Source organism: Nestor notabilis, unplaced genomic scaffold (assembly GCF_000696875.1).
Source record: "Nestor notabilis isolate BGI_N333 unplaced genomic scaffold, ASM69687v1 scaffold15531, whole genome shotgun sequence".
Classification (NCBI taxonomy): Eukaryota; Metazoa; Chordata; class Aves; order Psittaciformes; family Psittacidae; genus Nestor; species Nestor notabilis.
The window spans coordinates 670-13,137 of record NW_009916219.1 but is presented as its reverse complement, the minus strand read 5'-3'; positions in this window follow the sequence as shown (position 1 = coordinate 13,137).

The window sequence follows — 12,468 nt, the reverse complement described above, 5'->3', positions numbered from 1 at the left end:
CTTTCCACACATCTGGAAATCTGCCCACCTTTACACCCATTATAAACACATGAAACTCCTATGACACCTCGACATCCTTCTATGCCTTTATGGCCTTCTGCAGCACTGGCATAGAGTGCCCAGCAACAGCTGTCTCACCCCATGAGCGAGGTGAGAGCTATGTTCTGAATTATGCTTCCCTTCACGTTTCAACTTTCTAGTTGTTTCCAACGGGAATTTCAACAGCCCGCCCTTTCAGCCAAAGCAACAAGCAGACACGCTGCCAAATCTTAAGTCATGGAGTTCTTTCACAGCAAACCAGCACACTTACCCGTTCCTCCTCCCCCTCCTTGATAGCTCTGCTTAATGCTGCTGCAGAAGAAAACAGTGTGGGGAGAAGGGCTGTGGTATTTATACAGCTCTTGTTTATCTCACTTTGCAGATACGGTTCAAAGTTCAGGGAGCTCATTCGGCATGACCTTGCAAGCAAAGCAAACCCCTTTAGCAAAAGTAGCCAAAATATTTCCCTCTTAACTAATTCCGCATGGAAACGGTTCCTGTTGCAGAACAGCAAGGTATTTTTAATACAAGGACTTTGAATATCACTGTATGTATTTTGTTGGTCTCCCCAGCCAGCTGCAGTTAGTGGTACAGTCAGAGGAGGGGCGTGGGCCAAAGACTCATTATTTCCCTAACACAGTGGTAACCACAGTGAGGGGGGAAGGTACTTCTCTATTTATAAAAAAGCTGAGCTAGCAAGTTTTTCTCTCATGTGCTTTATCTGCTGTTTGCCTTAGAGAATGGCCCTGTCTGAGGGCATGTGCAGTACAGAGCTCCTTTTGCGCAGCTGTTCTTGATTATGTCACTCAGCTTTAAAACTGGTTTCTGTAGAACCTGTCACTTTAACAACTTTGGTTGAAGCTTAGAGTCCAGACCTTCAGCCATTGAAATCAGTGTAGCTACATGAAAGCCATGAAGCTCTACCAACTGGCAACAGCCACTGAACTCTGTATGACTCTGTTATGTTTTTTTAACATCCCCATCACTGAAGTCTCTGTAGACATTCAGGTTAAACTGTTTCCTTATTCTTCCTCCATGGGAGAACTGTTTATGCATGGCGTGTTTTATTTTCAAAGCAGTTTGCTTGAGTTTCATTTCCTTCAATGTATATGTTATCTGTGTTTATAGAAAAATAAATGTTTAAAACCCCAGTGTATCCTCAGAGTTTAAGGTGGTGAGATTCGTATTGCTTAGTTCTACAGCCTGAGACTGTCTCCTGCGCAGATGAGCTTTATTCTTATAGAATCATAGAACCATAGAATGCTTTGGGTTGGAAAGAACCTTAAGATCATCTAGTTCCAACCCCCCTGCCATGAGGTGTGTGAAATGGAACCACGACCTTGGGGATTATCCTGTAGGAGTCCTATGCTCAAGTCAGTGGAAAAAAGGACAAAAGATCTGAAGTTTTATTCAGGAGTCTTGGAGAACATGCTGCAGAAAGTAACAGACATCAGAATGGGACAGATTTTTTTTTAAAGGATAGACTGTGCTCACATTCCTGATATTGTTAGGGAAACACATCCTTGTATTCTTTGCCAGGCTGGGAACAAGCCATCATAACTGTGATGGTGTCCTTTACTATTCCAAATGGTAGAATATTTGCTGGGCCTCCTGCCTCAGGATAGGGTGTTGATTTTCAGTGCCAATAAAGCTCTGCAATGCTGGCTGGAAGTATTTGGTATGCTTCATATCTGTCAATTCCTAAATAAGCACTGACAAAGCCAAAAAGAAACGAAGCAGGTACAGATCCATTAATAGTGTGAGGAATAAAAGCAGCTCAGTAGTGAGTGACAGGACAGTTTGTCTCTTGCCAATTGCTGCAACACAGATGGAGATACAACCAAATAAAGAGCAGTATCACATTCCCAATTCTTTTTCAGCTTTGTAGAGAGGGGTGTGCACAAGACTTGGTAAGTGCTGAGCCTATAAACTATATCCAATAGCACTGAGGGCTGCTGAGACTAGCAGCTCACAAGTACTGAAGAATAGAGTCCAGAGGGAGTAAAGTGAGCTGAAACAGGTAACTTACTTACAAAACAGCTACCTTGCTATGGAAAGCACACTGAGGATGGAAATGTACAGTGGTCACTAATGAAAAGTTAATGTTTCCTCCCATGTAGCATGCAGAGACCTCTGCAGACACTCAATTCCCCTATAGAGAGATGAGAAGCAGTTGTTCTTAGCAAGTATCACTGTGCTGACAGATACTATTTATTGTATTATTTATTATTACATTATCTTTACTATAACCTTTGTAATACTAAGGAGAGCTTAACTACGTCCATAGTGATAAGCCATAAGCATCTTGCTTTATAACATTCACCTTACCTTAGATCACTCTTCTGCCTCGAGTCTTATTGAGGGCAAAAACTTCCTTTGTCTTAAAGCAACTGGTAGGGAGTATTTTAATGTTGGCTGTGGGTGTAGATAGATCTAATTCAGCAGTTTTGGAAATCCATAAACTCTAAATAGGTTTAAACTTCAGTCTGAAGCATTACCCATTCTGAGTGGAAAAAATCACTTCCACTTTTTTCTTTACAAACAGTAGAGCGAAGATGTTAATAACTGTTAAATTACTGAAGATTACTTTTAGAATTGTCTGACCATTCCAGTTCTTATATGAACCTCACTTAGATTCGTAGGCTCCTGTAGCCCCTTGTCCATAGCTTCTAAACAAATAGTTGTCTTAAATCTTAATTTTGCTTTCCACTGCAAGTATATTCTTTGTTGTTGAGTATGTTCCAATCTCACTGCATGAGGTAGTTACAAACTCTAATTTGGACATGTCTCCAGTTTCAAACAATAATATTTATAATTATCATCTTGTTTCTACTCACTTTCTTTCTTATCTGGGAGGAGTAATGGTCCTGGTAGAAATAACAGCCCTTTTCCCTTGTTACTAAACATAAAATATCCCCTTTTTTGACATGTTTCAAACTGCTCAAAGCATCCCAGCACAGAAATACCAGTGACTTTGGAAGTTAACTGATGTTTGTAATTTCTGTTATCTAGATTGGTAATGCATACATTTCTTAAAAAAAATAATCAAATGGATATGGAATTATGAGCCTGTCAGTAACTGTACGCTGGTAATGTCTGCTGCAGCGATTTGCAACCTGTGCAAATAATGAAAGGACTGAGATCCAGCACGAATTCTATCGTAAGACCTTAGAACTTCAGTGTCTGTTTTGCTCTTGTGACTGAAGGATGTCACAAGCTGGGAATTCAAAGTCCACTGGCAGATCTTAAGTCTCCTTGATTCTCCTCATGTCTTCTCATTTAACAACAGTGTCACTGAGTTGACTCACTGGAGTTACTCATACTTTACTGTGGAATAAACTGCAACAAAAACAGGCTGTGGAGGTTTACTTTATGTTACATAAACAAATTTCTATTTGTTTATGAGGCCTTAAGCTCGTGATAAATGCTGTAAATAAAGCATAATTAAAGTGAAGACCAAGGAGATACATTAAAGTAAATTCAGCAAAATAATTAGATTCACAAGTTCATTAGTTAAAGAAAATCCAGAAGGAAGAATCAGGGTGCAACACTGGTCTCGTGCTCCCTCATGTGAGATCCGGAGCAGTGTCAGATAACTAAATGCATAGTTCTTAGAATTCAGAGGAAGCAAAAAAAGCTAACATCCTCTGATACAGGCTTGGAGATTGTCTCAGTGCATGAAGGAATAGCTGATACATGCAATTGTCTGCTTAAAAACAAAATGAGACTTCCTTAAGGGAGTTCTGATCTATTAGATAAACATTTTGTTTTTCTGTTTAGAAATTCCATCATAATAATGAAGTTTCTTTCTCCCTCTGAACCAGTCTGTTGCGCACTGTAATTAGCAAGGAAAATCTGGGGGTTTATCAGATATGTCTTAAGTCATAATCAGTGCAGAGATTACAAATCCAAACTGACCATAGTTGCTGAACACCTACGTGCATTCTGAGTTCCCAACTGGCTCTGTTTATTCCCTGCATTTATCCTGCAATCACTCTAACTGCCTGCAAGTTTTCCATGTCACCTCAGTGGGCCTAAAACCAATAGTCCTCTTATCATTTGAAGGAAGGACAAATTAGCTGATGATACCCAATAGGTAGTTAAGAAGATCATAGCTGTACAATATCTTCTGTATTTTCATAACTGCATTTAGTTACAACTTGGCAGTCCTGTGTCGTACAGAAGAAAATGGAAAATTCCCTCAGTTTGGTGTGATTCTGCTTAGGCTCCTAGTGTTGGGGATAGTAAATCAGGAAGAAGCAAATGTAAGCATACGATGTCCAAAGCAGGATATCTGTACAGGTCTCCTATATGGATCTCATACCCCACACAATGAGCAGTGATCCCTCCTTCTACAGGAATAATGCAATTGCACCAGAATTCGGCAGGCAGCTTTAGGCTTTCCAATACGGTGCCTTAAGTCAATGCATAACTAAAGCGATTAAGGATCTGGACCAATGAATACAAAGTAGTAAGTTAAACAAAACCCTCGATTTTTTCTGTATTCAGACAGTTCTCTTTACATCAACAGAGCAAGTCTTCAAGGAAGTGTAACTATTACCATAACTTCAACAATACATACAATTCCTGTTAAAGTCTTTATACCAAATAACTCTTTCTAGAAAATGGGAATGAAAATGATTCATCAGCTAAATCCACAGCAGTTCATTCTAGGTGACTAGAAATGCTTCTCAACAGAAAGACCTGTACAAGCAAGTTCTTGTTAATGATTGGTAACAGGTCATGCAAGCATAGTTCACTGCACTGAACCCTAGCCATGGAATGGAAGTCACAACAGCACAGTACATGGCATTCAGTGACAATATACACTGAACCTTACAGGAAGTTCAAGTCTGTTCTTTGCTTATCTGTTGTAAAATACAAGAAAACTGAAGTGAAAAGTGGACCCAGCTAATGAATGAGAGGAATTTGTATAAAAAAGTTCAAGAACTCTCGAATTGTAATTAAAAAGTGGATGACACACTTTTGGTTAAATTTATTTTTGTGGCTCTACATTGGCTCTATATTTTCCTGAGAGTACAGCAGTGGCTGCAAACATCATAGTTTGCAAGAGATGTTAAGAGACATGACAGGGGCAGATTCAGATAGCCAAGTGCATGGTGGAGATTGTTTTACATGCAATGGAGTCTGACAAACTAAAATAATTATGGCTTCAAATACACGATATTGGAGGTTGACTGCTGATGATACTTTTCAGACAGCATAGTCCTGGAATGCTGAACTGCGGAAAAAATCTTGTGTGCTCTTCTTAGGACAAGAGTATGTGAATGTGCCACATACAATGAAGGTACAACTGGCTAAATCAACCACTTCCTATCGTTCTGTACGTGCCAGAAGTTCAAAAGCAGCTGCCATTTCGGCATCAAAGCACTCTGAGTAGTAAATTGTGAACTCCTGAAACAATTTGCAGATTAAATAAAAAAGTAGACCCGTCTAAGTGACAGTTTTCACTTAAAATATACTTTGCGGCTGCAGCACACAGGAAGCTGCAGCTGACAGCCATCTACTCCCACCATCAGTAAAAACCACTTTCACAAAAAAAGGGGCCTCCTAGTACCATAATAAACTCCAAACACAAGACCTCATGTGGTCTCTGTAGATAAAGAAATATTGTAAAGAAATACTGGCCTTCTGCGGACTGGTAGAAGAACTGAACTGTTTATTATACGTGTTATACATAAAAGCAGAGGGAGAGCTGTGCTAATACATATGCTTGCAACAATCAAAGCCTGAACAGTCTGATTGCCTTCTTCTGATCTTTTAATGATGGTAGAAGTCTGGAAGAGTCAGACCTTTATCTGATTTATACCAGGAAACATGATTTGATATGCGAGGAGGACTTCATACCAGCTATCTCACAGTAACACCTTTCCTGTTGTTTCTCAGTGCCGTTATTTAAAAGTCAGCAATAGCGACTAGTATTGAGCCCTGCCTAGATTTTATTTCTGTTAACAAAAGCTATACTGGCTTACAAGCTGTGCCTTCAGCAGACAGGACTTCATCAAACTGTTCAGCAGCCACAGCCCAGTTACTGCTATACAGCTACACGGTATCTGTAACCCACACTCATACTGTAATGGCTATGCCTGTAGCCAGTGGAATAACTGCATGCCTCCTGGAAGTGCTACATTCTTATTGATTGAATAGACTGGAATAGCTTTAATACTAGATATAATGTAGCCGTTATAACTTCATACTAACTGGAGAAGAAAATAGTCACTTGTTTCGTATTTCCAAGTACTTCCTATTCTCATGAAGACTTCACATTTCTGCTGAAAATCACAGTCATTAACTAACACGTTTCTTTTTGTGTTTTGAATGACATATGTATAACCCTAATCTTCTGACATTACAGTCCTACATTTTATTTTCTACAGGTGCTGTTCCTGAAGGTAACAATGCAGACAAAGCAAAATCTTGAACACAGGGTATTATTACTGTATTACGCTGACAATGGTCCAGCAAAGATTGGAGACCATTATGTCTGAGCTGCCTTTACACTGTCAATCTTCCTATTTTTCCTGCAGCTTTGGTCTCCTAGGCTTTGGCTGGTTGAGGGAAAAGTCAAAATCAGAGTAAAAGAACTGTAACAGCATTCCATAATAAAGGGTGCAGAATGCAACACAGAAGAAATAGCTCAGTGTTTGAAAGAAAGTTGTTTGAAAGGTAAGTGAAAGCAGAGAAGATTTGGTGACATTTTGCCTGAGGACACCTTTGGAAGTCACCTGCACAAGCCATCGCACTACTCCACATCACTGCAAAGACATGAAAACATCTGCCCTGCAAAATTCAAGCAGCCACCACTGGTTGCTGCTGTGAGATTCCCTTATTTCATATGTTCACATGTGCTCGCATGGACCTCTTGGCTTGTCTGAGAATTCACTGAACAGGCTTCATATCATGCTCTCTAATTACAGGCAGTAACAGCAACACCCACTTTTCAGTCTCCTCATCCCATTCCAAAAGCGCTGGTTCAACTTGTGGAACTAGAAAAGTGAGTGAGTCCTGCTCCTGACAAGAAACAGTCATTATGCTATGCCTCAACATCTCTCCAGTCAACAAAAGCTTCCATTGCTTCAAGTTTGTAAGGACTTTTGTAGAACTACAGCAGAGACGAGTCCCAGGCTGGCATTTTACTTTGGTTAAGTCCTCATCTCCAACTGACATCAATTTTAGTTTTTTAATGGTTGTCTCTCGGCAGGAGACATGTTCAAAACATCATTCATGCATGCCTTCTATTATTTACTAGCTATTATTTTCATATCAGGCATATAAAAGTCCTTAAGAATTGGATATAAGGAGGTGGTGGTACCCCCAGTAGAGCCGAGTCAGAGTCTCATGGTGAAAGAGCTGAGCAGCTCCCACAACTGTCTTTGTCCTTCAGCATGTCATGCACCCCTCTGAACTGCAGCCTTTTCTTGTCTGAAAAAAAAAAAGGAAAATAAACAAAGAAAAACAAAGCAGAGATTTGTGCTGACCCTGCTTCACAATCATTGCCAGACTTCCTGTAAAACCTCAGGAAGAGGAAACAAAATACGAATGTGATGTGAAAAAACTTGTAGCACTTCAAAAACCATGGCAATAAAGCTGCAGAACATTGTCTCCAACACAGCAAGCAGGCATTCAGAAGGAGAGACAGACCGGAAAACTAAATGCGTAAGTGATCCCATGACTTCAATAACAGTAATAATTAACAATAAATGCTTTTTCAATTATATTCCCCTTTTTGCAGAGATTTAATGATGTCTTACTTGTAAATGTTTTAAGTTAATGATAATTTTTTTTTTGACTCTCTAAGACGTGCCCCAGGTAAGTTACAAAATACATAGTTAAAGGACCACCTGGGATTTCAAACATCTAGTTGTCCTGAAGCCAAATGTAGGACTTCATTCTCCATGGCCCAGGCAAAACACCGTGCAGTCAGCAGCTCAGGCACTGTTTGAGGCTTATGGTGTGGATTGTGCATGAGGCTGGTCTTAAGAACTTAAACGACAGAACAGAGACTGGGTGCTCTTTCAGGAGCACGTGTGCTTTGGTAGCTGCTCCATCTGTGTGCCTGCAAAGGCAGCATTTAAGCTGCTGTTATAATCTGCACAGTTGCAGTCACATAGCACACATGGTCTTGCACGGATGGAAGATGCACTTGATGGATGGAAGGCTGTGCCAGAAAGAAAATACTTCTTGAAGGAAAAAATCTTCCCCTAGATACTTGGAAGAACAAAAACTTTCCAGCTTTTTTTGCTCTTAGTATTATCTTAACTGCATGTGGGACATGTCTCTGTCCCCAGGTTCTGAAGTAAACTTTCATCTATAGCAAACATTCTATGCACCTATCAGTCAGACATAATTTCTCCCAGCAATAATATGGTCCATAGGTCTATAGTTTTCTAAGAAGATTATGGGGCCTGAAAGGAGTAATCTAAAATTATCTGTTAGTGTTTCTGGAAGTGTAATACATAGTAGTGCAGCACTGATAGTGGGGTAAGTCAAAACCTTTTCCTCCAGTTTAGCTTTAATCCTTTCCAGACCTTGCAGATTTCCATGGATTATTAAAGAGAGGTAGAAAAATCACCACATTTCATGTCTCAATGTGCTATGTTCACTGTTGCTTATCAGAAAAAACACAAAAACATTTTTTTCAAAACAGGTTACAGAAGATTTCCTTGTGAAAATCTGGGTTACATCTGAGGAGGTAGTATCTACATATATGAAAACTTTATATGCAATGTGTATGTATGTTATTTCTATTCATGATGCAGAATGCACACACATACAAAACCAGCATGGTATGCATGTATTTTAACAAGTAACACAGGGTACTTTCTAACGAAGGTTTTCCTTAAGAAGTTTCCCAGACAAGTACTGACCTAGCCAAAGCCTGCTGAATTTATTCTGGGAGCTGGACTAGATAAGCTTTAAATGACCCTTCCAACCCAACCTATTCTATAATTCTGTGATTCTATATTCTGGGATAGGAGTTAAAAACAGCAAAGCACTTCACACCAATTGTTATTTAAGCACTAAGCCACCATGAAATTCTTTTAGGTATGCTTCTCATAATTCTGCAGAACCCAAATCACTGTGTTTCAAGACTGATGGACACTAAGATCTTAAACTTGTTTCTTGTTCCAGATATTTAAAGTAATACAAGGGAAAATACTTGGGTAAGAACACCAGAACTGAGCCACCGTACACTGATCTCCCTGATTTCACTGGTCAGCTGATCCTCGTGGGGTCACAAATATATGAAACTTGCACAGAGTTGATAAGATTTGGCGTGGAGCTTGTAGGGCAGATAACACTGGGTAGATACAAACACACATCCTGTTCAGCATGTTAGAGTTCTCAATTGTGTTTTTACACAGTTGAGTTATAAGAAATGTTTTGACTTTCATTAAATCCTTACATCTTCTCTTTCTTCTTGAAACAGTAAAGAGAAGGATTAACAGAATAGTTCTCTGTCAGAGGCACAACCCATGGTTATTTTCCTTCAAACCTTTATAAACAGTCACTGGTATTGTTTCACTAGGCATACCTATCAAAGAGGCTCTGCAGAAATGTTTTTCTCTTGTGTAATAGCACACATCTGGCTTGCTCTGGGCATGACAGTAAAGGCCCTTCATGCACAGAACAACTCATTGTGCAATGGAGACATGCCGAGTCGTCTGATACAGATAAATTTCTTGCAAATGATTAATATCACTACAGGAATGTGCAGACGATTTCATAAGACTTGTTTTAATACTACCAGAAAGGGCCATATCGTAGCTAACTGGATTCTGCACCTCCCTGGGTGAATCATTTGGCCTTGATGTGGGACAATATGGTGGGAGACCTGGGTGTGTAACGAGTGCACTCAGCAGCTTCCAAACCTATCTGGCGAGCCAGACAGAACTCTCCAGAAAGCTGGGTGTAGGTCACAGCCTGCTGGGTGCCTTGCACTAGATAAGCTAACAGTCCCTTTTGGCCTTCAGTCATAACCTGAATCAACCGCTTCTGCAAAATAACTATTTAATCAACCCTGAACATAAGCACACTTTCGCATTGCTTGGTTTCACATCTGCAGTTTATTAGCTCCTTCATTTCTTCAGACAAGAAGGTTTTCTTTATTGAAGATGGAAAATGCATGATTCACACTTTTCTACGATGAGTTTAGTGTTTGTTTTTGTCTGTTTACTACTTCACAACTCTCCCCGGGAGAAGGAACCAATACTTAGTCTGGCTGGATGCTCTCTGGCTTCTTCAGCACTGCCGTGAGAAGCCCGGAGCTGGAAGAGAACATCTGTTCTTCAGTATTATTCCCAAACCCAGCTGAACATTGTGTCCAGAGGCTTATTGGGTTATCTTAATAAAGACAGATTTCTCCAGAGTGTCACTGAGGAGATTCTGGAAAAGGAAAAAACAACACTGGGAGCTTTTAACCGTACAAATGGCTAACACAGGCTGGACTCGAGATACGGATAAAGATCATTTGGATGTTTGCTTAACATTTTTTTCTCCTCATGTAAATAAAATGCACTATAAACCAGGTTACTTCGAGACTTACAACTAAAGTCTGTATTGTTTTGTAACATAACTCTCAGAAATCCTAAAGGTAGTGCTGGGAAACCCACACCCACCTGTAAGAGAGGAAAAGGAGATCATGAAAAGTTACAGCTCTATCAGTCTAATTTTATATTTAAAAATCTATTAGGACAAATTATGAACCGTTCACCTGAAACCTCCCATCTGACCTGACAGTAAAATGAGATGGATGAAGCCATAGGAAAAAAGTAAAGAAAGAAACACTATGGAAAATGCCATTTGGGAGGAGTGGTGAAGGGGGTGGTGAGGTGCCGGGTAAGCAAACGATCAGGGAAAAGCCATAAATTAATGAAATACAAGCAAACACCAACCTTGTCTGGGTAGGTAGGAGGTACGGAGTGGAAATTTTTCGTTCTTGTGTTGTACTTTGGTCCTATAGCTGTAACTTTATCAATATTTCAATTTTATTACAAGTTATTGGAGATACAGTTCTTCGACTAGAAATTAAAGTTAGACCTGTGGTTTAAACATATTAAAGTGAACCTTTATATTTTTTAAATGCAGGAGTCATCAAGATTCCTAATGTACTGCTATGTACCAGACAACAAGAATGGTGTGGCAGAGAACTCCTAGACTGCAAACAGTTGTCTGAGCAGACCTATTAACAAGAACAATAGTATTGTTACATTAGCAAGGCCATTAAGCAATAATAAGGAAATAAAAGGGACATAAATTTTACTTCAGACTTCTTCAGATTGCATTAAACACTATTAGTATTGATGCAACTTTCTTGTACTCCTGTGTTATAACACACTGTGCAGTCTTAGAATTTTACGTATTAAAAAGTGCATGAAAATTAATTTGAACTTGAATGCCTATTATTTATATTTTGTTTGATGCTGTAGGATTTCTGTGCTGAACTTCATAAGCATTTACACTTTCTGCCTTAACTTCATAAGCATTTACACTTTCTGCCTTAATTTCATAAGCATTTACACTTTCTGCCTTAACTTCATAAGCATTTACACTTTCAGTGGAGGATGAATGTGGCAACAGCAATCATGTAGACTTGGCACGGGGACACGCGAGAAGTTCATGAACAGGTTAATTCACAGGAATTACGCTGGCAAGCTTGTAAGAACGTGTAGCCACAGCACACAGCAGCTCTTCTGTGGACATGACTGACACAGAAGCTATCAACCAGATGATCGTTGTGTCTGTTTTGACAAGTTATATTATTATACTGGTTTACTGGGACGAACATTTTACACTGGTGACAACAGACGAAGCACTTGCAGCCAGGGAAGTCAACTGTTGCTGGGCTGCACCAAAAGAAGCGTGAGCAACAGGCTGAGGGAGGTGATTGTCCCCTTCTGCTGTGCTCTGGTGAGACCCCACCTGCAGCACTGCATCCCACTCTAGGGCCCCCGACACAGGAAAAACACGGAATTGTTGGAGTGAGTCCACAGGAGGCCACTGAGATGCTGGGAGGGCTGGAGCAGCTCTGCTCTGAAGCCAGGCTAAGAGAGCTGGGCTGGTTCAGCCTGGAGAAGAGAAGGCTCAGGAGAGACCTCAGCACAGCTTCCAGTGCCTAAAGGGGCTGCAAGAAACCTGGAGAGGGACTTTTCACAAGGGCATGTAGTGACAGGGTAAGGGGGAATGGCTTTAAACTGGAAGAGAGAACATTCAGATTAGATCTAAAGAAGCTCTTCCCTGTGAGGGTGCCGAGGCTCTGGCCCAGGGTGCCCGCCAAGGTTCTGGCACAGGGTACCCAGAGAAGCTGTGGCTGCCCCATGCCTGGCAGTGTTCAAGGCCAGGTTGGACACAGGGGCTTGGAGCAATCTGGTCTTGAGGAAGGTGTCCCTGCCCATGGCAGGGGGTTGG